The following is an 11208-nucleotide window of genomic DNA, read 5'->3' as shown; positions in this document are numbered from 1 at the left end:
TAATGATTTTAGTTTGCCTTAGTTTGTTTGTACACATTTTAGTTATGTAGCCCCACGGCTTTTTAGAAGCTTCTGTACAAAAATCTTTCCAGCTGTTTATTTTTTCTTTCTTAATGGCCTGTTTGTACATCCATTGGTTTGTGAGATAATTATTTTTACGTATTCTGCGCATTTGATCGTCTCTGCACCTTTGGTACATTTTTCTGAGTCGTCGTGTTGTTTTTCGAAGGTTTTCGAGTTCAGCAGTCCACCATGAAACCTGTCTTTTTTGTCCGAATGTCCGATGGCTGTCGCCATTTAACGGTCTATTTATATATGTTTAACTTTGGTTATATAGTGCTGTATAATTGTATTTTAAATAAGTGGATGTCATGCTGTTGTATGAATCTTGTTATACAACATTTTTAAAATAATTGTAGACCAAAAATTCTAACTTAAGAGTTCTCGAAATTTTTGGCCGAAAATGCATTTTAGTAATTGTCTAAAAATGTACTGTATGTACTGTACATATTTTAATAATTATAGACTAATATGATAAATTTAAATAGCTCAATGTGTGATACAGTTCCATAAATATTATGCCGTTATATTAAAAATTTTAATTACTAATAAGAGCAGTAAGAACCTGATTGTAAGAATAACTGATTATTATTTTATTTTAACGCGAGGGAAAAAGTGGCAGATAATAATGACAACTCCAATCGTAAAGTATTAGTCAAGCGAATACAATAATCCCTTTTATTAAAATGCATTAATACTAATATTCCTTTTCTATTTTACAGATGACTATTTTAATACGGAGACAGTTTTCAAGCAGTTCAAGTCATCAAAGTGCAGAGTCAGTCTTATTTCAATTTTAAGCATATAACATATAATAGATTTAAGAATGTAGATTTTTCTTTGAAAGTAGAAAAATTTTTAATATAAAAATTTCCATAGGAAAACGAATCTCTGTAATGCACTTTTACTTTGATACTTACTAAAGCCATTTATTAGAAAATTTAACAGATGTGTTATATAAAATAAATATACAGAGTGTTGCAGAAACGTTTTGTAACAAATGTCCACAGGCTTATAGAGGCTGAATGAAAAACTCGAGAGCCAGTTTTGTGATTAAGCTTAATTAGCGATTATTAATCATCAATGTACAGTAACACCATTCCCATTTTTTTAAGTATAACTGTGTACGAGTAATGTAGCTTATAATATCGCTTTATCTGTGAAAAAAACATGCTTCGTAAAGAAAACGCAAATTATTAAATTCTCCTTCGTAAACATTTGATATAAATCGTATTTGTGGCGCAAGTGTCTGCAATTACTCTAAACTGTGGATACAATCAGTGGCGTAGCTACATATTCAGCGCCCTGGAGCAAGTAGAAACCTTGCTCCAGGGCGCTGAATATTCCCTTGTTCCTCGGAAGCGGTCTCGCGAAATTTATTTTGAACATTTAATTTAAAAACATGCATCTAATTATTTCGATTTAAAACCTTACTTAATAACAATATTCTTTGAAATTCGAGGCATTTCAATAATAAAATATTCAATTTAATAAATACAAAAGTAATAATAAAACAGAATGCAATTATTTAAGTCGGAGTACCTAATATTTACTACATATTATACAAAGTGTATGACAAAATGTATGCAACTTTAGTTTCATAACAAATACATAATAATACATAAAAGAGCTTCAAAATTGTTTTCTCGCTTTTTCGTTTGCAAATTGGTCAATCACTTTTCCAGATCAAGTTGACAAGCTATTATTTTTTTACAATTGAAATAATAGCGGAGCTAAGACGATGTTGTGACACGCCTGCTTCTTAAATAAGTTTTGATCAATTTTAGTTTTCAAAAACTTCGTTTTGCTGTCGCTGGTCTTCACCCATAAAGTTAAACAAATGAGGCATGTCGGAGAAGCTACTCGAGATTGCGGTGTGAATTAAAAGTAGTTCGGCAACTTCGCGTATAGAATTAATTTCTAACGTCGCCACGATTTTACTTTGTTAATTTTTTTTTTAAATATTATTGTGATAGTGGCGAAACACCAGAGGACGTTTTACCATTTTACATGTTTGTCGCTGAGGCAGTAGCCTAAAGGGAAGGTCGTCTCCGTAATTTTTGTAATTTCCGATAGACTACTGATGGTGTGCAACGACGAAAAAGAAAAAGGCAAAAATTTTTATCTTTGTAAATGCTCCGTATTTTATTAAAAAGAATTAATTTCTTTTGCCTGAGTATAAAAACACACTTTAAACCAAAAGCAGTTGAGGTCCAAAACTAGGCGAAATGTCGGAGGGATATGCAAATTGTAACAATTCTGATTTTTCCAGAATATTTTTATCAGATGACGCGATAAGATATGCGGATGATAAGCACTTAAAGTGTACATAATTGATTTGTGCGCCTGGAACAGTTTGCTCCAACTGCTCCACGGTAGCTACGGCCTCTGGATACAATTGGTATTCACGAAGAACGCTCCTTACATTTGTATTAGTAGCGATATTGTTCTAGCTATTTGTCGTGTACTCATACTAGAATCCTCACCAATTCTAGCAATAACTTTTCCATTTTCGGTGTTCATGCAGTTTTGGCTCTTTCTCTATAAAAAAATGACCATTAAAAGTGTCTTCGTCTGTCAGAGACTCAGAGTACAGGCTGGAATATTTATTAAAATTAAATTAACTTAAAAGAAATTGATTAAATGATCAGCTTTTTAATAAGAAAAACTTGTGGTTATTATATTTAATTAATGAAACATTACACAGTTATACAGTACTTATAAAACAAAATTGACGTCACTATGTTTTTTATGCCTAATTACTCGTAAATTAAACATCAGGGTCAAAAAACCCTCGGCTTTTTATTCGTGTTTTTTCTCCAAGCATATGAAATTTGGTCAACATTTCTGAAGTACCTTGTATATTAATTAATACGGAAAAATTCTAGGAAGAATAAAAATTTATGCAGAAACGATAGCCATTCAACTAGTTCTTTGTACCTTTTTTTTAACCAACTACAAAACAAATGATAAAATTCATGGTTTTAAACATACTATTTTATTGGATTAAAAAAAATCATTTCGAACATCGGCATTGTTCAGTTTCAAAAACGTTCTTTCAAGAAAGGATGGTCCGGAATGTGCTCAGTTAAAAACCAGTCTTTGCATGTTGTGATTTCTGTGAGAACTAATGCTTCAGTCATTTCTTCACGTCTGATTCTCTTACGTGTTGATTAGTTTACCTGTTTTTTGAAATTTAATAAAATGTAGTCACTACTTCCTCATTTTGCTTTTTATTTCTATTTTGAACTTTATTACTTGTCAGTCTTATTACTTATTGGTCTAATTTAATAAAACTTCAATTCAATTGAGTTCAATACTATGCTAATATTGTAGTCTTTCATTTTACTGAAACAATATCATTTCTAGACCAATATAACTTATATTTAATTTATTTTCTTACATGACTATAGTGGCAAACAATATCAAGGTACCAGCAACTGACAATGATTTCGTCAATCCTGCTAAAGATTTTTAAACAATCCAGAAACTGTCTGAATTACTATGGACTGTTTGCTTGTCAGTTTATAAGAAATTCGGAAAGAATTAATGAGCAGTCACGAAAGGATCGTAACTCTCATAATCCAAGATTAATCAAGTCTAAAGGAGCAATTCTGATTCCTTTGAAGAGAGTGGACAATTGCTACTGTTGGCACCGTTCTTGATCTAGATTCATTTGTAGTACACTTTTGTCTTTTCATTACTTCTGTAATGTCAAACATTATCTTTTTCATTGCTTTATTTAATATCCTGTATCTTTTCGCCAACGAGTTAAAACTGAGACCAACTATTATATTGAGGGCATGCTTCAAGATTCGTTTGCCTTTATCGTCTAATTGTACATTCGATCGTCCCAAAACCTGATTTTCCACTGCTTTCCTCAATTTTTTTTCTAATTTATCCAGGATCCTGTAAATCCTCCTCCATTTTAAACCAGCAGTCATAAATACTAACTATGCCTGAATTTCTTTTTTTCATGTCCGGATAAAGCTCTTAATATAATCTCCATTTTTCAATTACTGTTTTTGTTTTTCTCCAATCATTGTGATAATTCTTAAGAAATAACTCATAACTTTCAACTGATATCAAATATCAGTTGAAAGAGACGAGTTTCTTGTTCTAATTAGATCCATTTTACTCTAGCGTATGAGTCAAGAACGCAAGAAATATAAACGTTAAAAATATATATAACAGGTATCCCTGGAGTAACACGTCAGTTACGTTCCGAAAAAGTGCCGTGTTATGCGAATCCGTGCTATACGACTAATGTAAAACAGGGTTACGTTCAGAAGTTAGCAAAAGTATACTATTCTTTTTTGTTACCAAGAAAAATATGTTTATTAGAGCAATTAAATAATTTATTTCCAATCAATAATTAACAACGATTTGAATTTCCTTCATATTTGGTTGTTTGTCTGTAAGTTTTATTAACGGCCATAATATCGGTTGTAAATATGGTGTGAGATTCTGACGGGATTTTAATATCTTTAATAATATTTTAAAAAGGAATTATATGATATTGTAAAAATTTAAAAGAATATTTAGCCACAAAAATTGTGCATATTTATCAGTTTATAAGGAAAAAGGAGAGGAATTAAGGAAGCTTATTTCCTTTTCCCACCAGCTTACTTCTTTCAAGAGTAGTTATTCCTCTGATGACTACATGTTTAGTAAAACTTAGGTCATTGTCAGATGACAGAGTATCCAAATCTCCATTGGAGGAGAGTTAGGATATAAAAGGGTATTACACACCCAATTCAGCGCGCAATCTACAGAACGCCACATACGATAACATTGTGCCTGAATCTCCTATAAAGTCTCAACTACCTCCTTCTACGAAACGTTTGAAACGGAATACTTTACAGAGGTATTATGTTATTCTATTTATGTAAACTTCTCTCTCTGGACTATAGGTAGAATACCATAAGTTAATGTCGAATACTAGCTAAATTTTGTTCTTCTTTTCGTTAATGATGCATTTTGTAATCTTTGTAAGTTTTATCCATTAAATTAGTTATTTAATTGTTAATGTTGATTTGACTCTATTCATTCCTTATTCTGTCGACATTACCCTCATCCTCCCCACTCGCTGAATTTGAAGCCCTCCTTTTTAGAGATATCCTTAAAGTTTAGATCGTGAGTTAAACCGCGAATTAAAAATAATAGTTTAACTGGTGTCAGTCCTGACTGGGCTGAGATTTAACGATCTTAATCTAATTTTTAATAATCAGCCATCCTCAGATATTGAGATCGGGTTAAATTACCCGCGCTGACTAAGTGGTTTAATAGTGTTCTCCCTATAGCCCCGGCTGCTCACACTAGACTTTTTATACACAGAATAAGAAATATATGCCAATTAGAAAATCATCAACGTTTATTCGTTTGTATTAACTGGGTAATGCCTTTCGAACCTTCTTGTTCCTCATAAGCCCATAAAGTTATACATTGTAACTGTGCATTTTTTTAGATCCATAACTATACATACGTGGGATAAGAATTTCGCTTACACATTTTGAATGATTTATTTTTGAAATTCGATCGTTAACTTTTTAACCAGACAACCACAGATGTCAACACCACTAGAACCACATTTATCACTTTAACCATCTCGATTTCCAAATACAATTTACAGCCCCACTCCCTTTAACCTGGTTTTTACACTCACTTAATTGTATGGCCCTCTCTAGTGTTTAAAATAGATTACCAAGAATCTGTGTAATTGAAAGCCATTATTATTAGTAATTTTTTTGTTTCTTTTAACTTCATAATTTCCACATGTTCATAGCCTTTTTTTAAACCACTTTTTTGGTTTTTTAATTATTTTAACGGAATCTTTAACAATTTCTCAATTATTATTGCACTGTTCTGCAACTGCTGAGGATTCGTTATTGTGCTGCATTGCAGCAATGTGTTCTTTTATTCTAATTTTGAATTCCCTACTAGTTTTTCCTACATGCATGTATGCATTAGCACAATTACAGTTAAATTTATAGACTATTTTTTTCCAAATGTCCAAACTAGATAGTATTTTATTCATAATTAATTTACTTAATGTGTTCGTCAATTCTAGTATTAATGTTATTTGATATTTTTTAATTTCTTTTTTTTTTCTTTTGTAAAGTGCCTTTCTTATATTTTACTTTTATAAATTGTCATTGGTTGCAAATATTGGTAATGTTTATTTCATTCTGATCTATGTTACATAACCACCGCTTTATTGTTTTTTTTTTTTTTTATTGTAACCATTCATTAAGAATACTTTTATTATTTTATTTATTTCTGTTCCTTCATCACCAAGGGACGTTTTTCTGTTTTCTATTATATCTAAGTACAATCAGAACACATTCTCTTTTATATACAAGAGAGATGCCAAAAGTAGAAGTTCGGGCATAAGAAACCAGTTAAGCTAAAACAATTTTTATATCGAAGTACGTTAATTAGCCGATTGCAACAGCATGGTTATCATTAGGGTTTCTCAAACTGGATCCCGGTTGTTTTTTTAACCCGGGAAATATTCCTGGAAATTCTTCTCGTCCCGGGAAATCCCGCAAATTTTCACTTTTTTTCTTATTTTATGTTAAGGTTGTGGAAATTTTGCCAATAGAAAGTATAATTAACTCATAACTGTCAGAATACATTTGTATTTATTAATTTTAAACCTACTTATTAGTTTTTAAATTTTTCTTGTTAAGGTATGTCACAAATGGCCAATAATCAATATGTGGCAGGACTCTGAAAATTCTTTACTTGTCAGAACCTGTAATATCTGGAATAATTGTAATTATGCCGCCATACTGTCGAGCGGCCTCACGAATTGTCAAAACTTTTTCGTCATACCCTTCCTTGACCGATTTCATTGCCATATCCATGTCGTGTTGGGTCTAGCTATCACCTTTGATTGTTTTTTTTTTCCTCTCTCTCTCTCTCTCTCTCTTTTTGTACGAGGATGCCATCTGAGATGGAAAATAAATAAAGTCAGAAATTGTAATTCGTGTTTATTGCACACTGGATACCGTATTGAGCACAAGAAACCAGTGTTTCTTTTGCCTGATTCCCTTTGCCCCAGACGGTGTCGGTCTATCGAAAAATTTTTTCTATGACAAAGTGCTCCGATACCGGCAATCTAATAGCCCATTAAAACCGTTTAAACCTTTTTTTAAAACTCCGTATAGCTCAAATTTTAATCGGCGTGTGTTCCGGGTTTAATTTAGAGAGATTTAGTAATAAAACATTTCGATAAAAATATCCATTTCTTGTCTTGTGTTATATGTCAGGGGTGGGCAAGCAAGAGTTCAGTGGGAGCCGAAATGTAGGTTTTTGCAAAATGCATGGGACCCGCATTTCTGTACTGTCGTGGCGGATAGTATGGTAAGGCGCGCGATTTTATTATATAATATAATAAATATAATAACAAAATTAAACAAATATTGAATTTTTTAATAAACATATTTTCACAAAATTATAAAAATAAACTTGTAAAAATAATAATAAAAAAACAGAAATTAACACTTTCAGCAAGAGCCGCATTTGCCCATGTCTGTAATATATGTCCTGCCCAAGATGAAACTTCAAAAATGGCAATCTTTGATACTACGGACAGACTTCCTCTTTATCACATAAAGCCAGTTATAACAACATCTACATGCATTTTTTAAAATAAATTACGCGATTCTTTTCGCCCAGTGGTTCCTCATGCCCGAACTTCTCCTAAACCACCTATTTATACTGTTTTTAAATTAACCGTTATTGAACTGATTTTTTATAGACAATCACATCAAAAAATTTTCGGAAGAATTAATTTTCCAATTTAAATTTATTTACAGTTGAAATTTGTCAACAAATGAAAAGCATAATTTCAATTTCGAAGATAAAATAGACACGAATCGAAGGAAATTCAGTTAGATATCGTTTAACTGATGATACTAGAATGAAATTGAAAATTTATAAATAGATGAAATTTCTTGACAATTCCATTTTCCATTGGCATTGGACCGTAAAATTAATTAATTAATTTCGAACCAAAATGAATGCTAAAATATTTCTGTTGCAGCACAGCTCAATATAAACTAAGAAATTCAGAAAAGGTATTTAGGAGATGCAAGTAAACTAGTATGGTATTTTAGAATAATACTTTTGTTGTTGTTGTTGTTATTATTATTATTATAATTTATAAAAGTGACGATTCTATTTCTTCCGTTACAAAGTTGTCAAGATTAGTAAATTTCTCTTTTGAAACAAGGTGCAGCGTAATAGTAAATATATGCAAAAAATTTAAGAGGCTGATTCTTCGAATAATTTTAATTATAAAAGTGAACATATGTGAACTGTTAAAAGTGACCACTGCCAACTGTAACACAGGAGTCTATTCTTCGCCGCGTTGATTGGCGCGCGCGTTCACAAATTCAATGGCGTGACGTATTGTTTCACAGGATGCGGGCAATGCGATTCCTTAATTAGTCAACATTTTCAATAAGACTACACATTAGATATCTGTAACTTTAAACACATGTTCATATGCACTTTTACGGCTGATTCTTCAATAATATTCTGTAACTTTAAAACTGACGTTTCGAACACATGTTCATATGCACTTTTACGGCTGATTCTTCGAATAATTTCAACCGTAAAAGAAATTGAAATTTTTCGTATCTATTTAGAATCACCCTATGTAGGTTACTATTTGATATTATTGTTACATCTATTTTAGATTTACTTTTATAATTTTCATTTTATTTTATAGTCTGAAGGATAATGATGTTGCATGTGATATAATATTAATATTTAATGAAGAATTTAAAGATTATGTAAGAATAAATAAAGGCCATTCGTGTTCTCCAGTTGTAGATGATGCTAACTATTGTGTTCTTCATCCAAAGTTGATCGTTTCAGTAAATGATCTAAAAACTGGTATAATTTTAATTAATATTTTATCAATAAGCTTCATATTACTTCTTTCATAATGAAATTTTCAATTTTAGCCGAAATAGAGGAATTTGATAATTGTGACGATCGAATAAGTGAAAGCTTTTGCCCAGGAGTAGCGAATACTTGTAAAAGCAAACATCCAGGCTACGACTGTGTTTGTAATGAAGGCTTTAAGGCAATAAAGCACATTTTACAAACACAATACTAAATACGAGTATTGTGAAGGTAAAACTTCTATTTATATGTTTGCTGTCCAATTTTTAAAAAAATACATAGAACATAACAGTTAAATTTTTACAGATATTGATGAATGCCTTGATGCAAATATTTGTGGGAGTAATTCGAACTGCATTAATACTGTCGGAAATTTTACATGTTCCTGTATAGATGGATTTGTACGAAACAAGAATAAGAAATGAATTCGAATGCGAAGGTATCATGACATTTAATTACTTAACAAATCATCCTGAATTTATATGACATAGTACGAATTAACACGTATTAGCATATTTTTTTCCGTAGAAAAATTTTTTCAAGTTGTTCTCTAATTTTATTGCATTTCTTTCCTTAAACATGAAATGTTTCTATCTTCATATGTACTGCACATTCATCTCCAAAGTCTGCAATAAAAATCGTTATTTTACTGAAATAAAGTAAAACATTGTAGACATCTGACATAATTTAGACTAAATCATCTCTAAAATAATCATCTAGTTTGCGTTTGACATGTATTATCATATCATTTTACAAGATTATTTTCAACAAGAAACCTTCAAAAATCATCGCCTAAGTCTGTCAATAATTAGTTGAAAATTAATACATAAGACTAAATAAATTGAAAATATAAAATAATATCAGCATCACCACGAATAATTTAATAAATAATTTTGAAATCAGCATTACTAGCGGTTATAACACTTATTAATAATTATTCCGAAATAATTTTAAAATTATACGAGGGCAATCCCAAAAGTAAGGTCTCCTATTTTTTTAGAAATACAAATGGCAATAATGTAGAAAAATAGAGAAATGTTCAAGCTTTAAAATAATGTAAACATTATTGAAAATAAACGTTTTCTTTGTATTTCTAAAAAAATAGGAGACTTTACTTTTGGGATTACCCTCGTATTTACGAGAAAAAATCGGATCTTATCTGCGAAAGTTTTGCAGCATGATTTATATTTCCGAATGCGGATACTCCTTCCAAATTTTTCAAATTAATTTTAATGTAACTTGTTTATTTTATATTAAAAGTTAATAATTGGTTATTTTAAAAAACCAGTACAATAACACCTCGTTATATCGCTTATTCGAATATATCGCGCTTTTATTTTTAGCAAAAAACGCTGAAGATATACTGTATTACCGTATTCTAAGCATTGACCTTGGAAGTGTCGTTGTAAGAAATACAACCCACAAAAGAGTAAATCGACATGGAGATCGAAAATAGACAAAATAGATAGATAATTTACATCGGTTATATCGCAATCACCTAATTATTCTATTATATCGTTCAATTGGTTTATCTCTCGCCATATGCGATACAACGAGAGGCTATTGTGTTTATTTTATTGATGAATGATAATACTTGTAAAGTAAATATCTTTCATTATTTTATTTTAACCATAATTTACTTTGCATTTTATTATTATAATATTTAATTTAAAATAAATTGCTAATAGTTTCAGGAGAGAAAAAAACACGTCATGTCTTAAGCATTGTTGGCTCTGTCCTCGGAACATTTTTGTTACTTTCATTATTGATTATAATAGTACTAGCAATTAGGTAAGTTTATTTAATACGAAAATATCAAGTCAGTATTGTTTACCTAGATTATAACTTAATTTTATATACTAAGGTCAAGAAAGACCATCTAAAATCTCTCATCGTTCAAATGAATCACTAGGAAACTTGAATAGCAGACCTGAATATTTCAATCAGGAAGTTCACATGTAAGTTCAAACTTAACATATTTATGAATTTGAAATGTTATAACATTCTTATGACACTTGCTTATTACTATAATAGGATACATTATTTCAAGAACGTACTCACCATGACATCATTTCAAAGTAATTTTGTACAAATTCCTCGTGTAAATCGATACAGAGGGATTACGATACCGTCGTAATCCCTCTGTGCGCCCGATCGAACATTATTACAAGGACTATCCGTAATCAGAATTTACGTTTTAATAATTTTTAATTGTAAAAGCGTTAATAA

The 11208-nt window shown here is 30.7% G+C and overlaps 1 long non-coding RNA gene across 1 annotated transcript; it reads left to right on the top strand.

The window, feature by feature from the left end:
• The first annotated feature begins 9043 nt into the window (after positions 1-9043).
• On the top strand, positions 9044-10772 carry LOC136969023 (uncharacterized). The gene is made up of 3 exons (XR_010879752.1): positions 9044-9210; positions 9286-9418; positions 10668-10772. It is a non-coding gene; the product is annotated as an uncharacterized lncRNA (long non-coding RNA).
• Positions 10773-11208: the final 436 nt, after the last annotated feature.

This window comes from Centruroides vittatus, unplaced genomic scaffold (assembly GCF_030686945.1).
Source record: "Centruroides vittatus isolate TY-2023 unplaced genomic scaffold, ASM3068694v2 contig_1684, whole genome shotgun sequence".
NCBI lineage: Eukaryota > Metazoa > Arthropoda > Arachnida > Scorpiones > Buthidae > Centruroides > Centruroides vittatus.
Note: the sequence above shows the minus strand (reverse complement) of the source record. Positions and strands in the feature narration are given on the sequence as shown.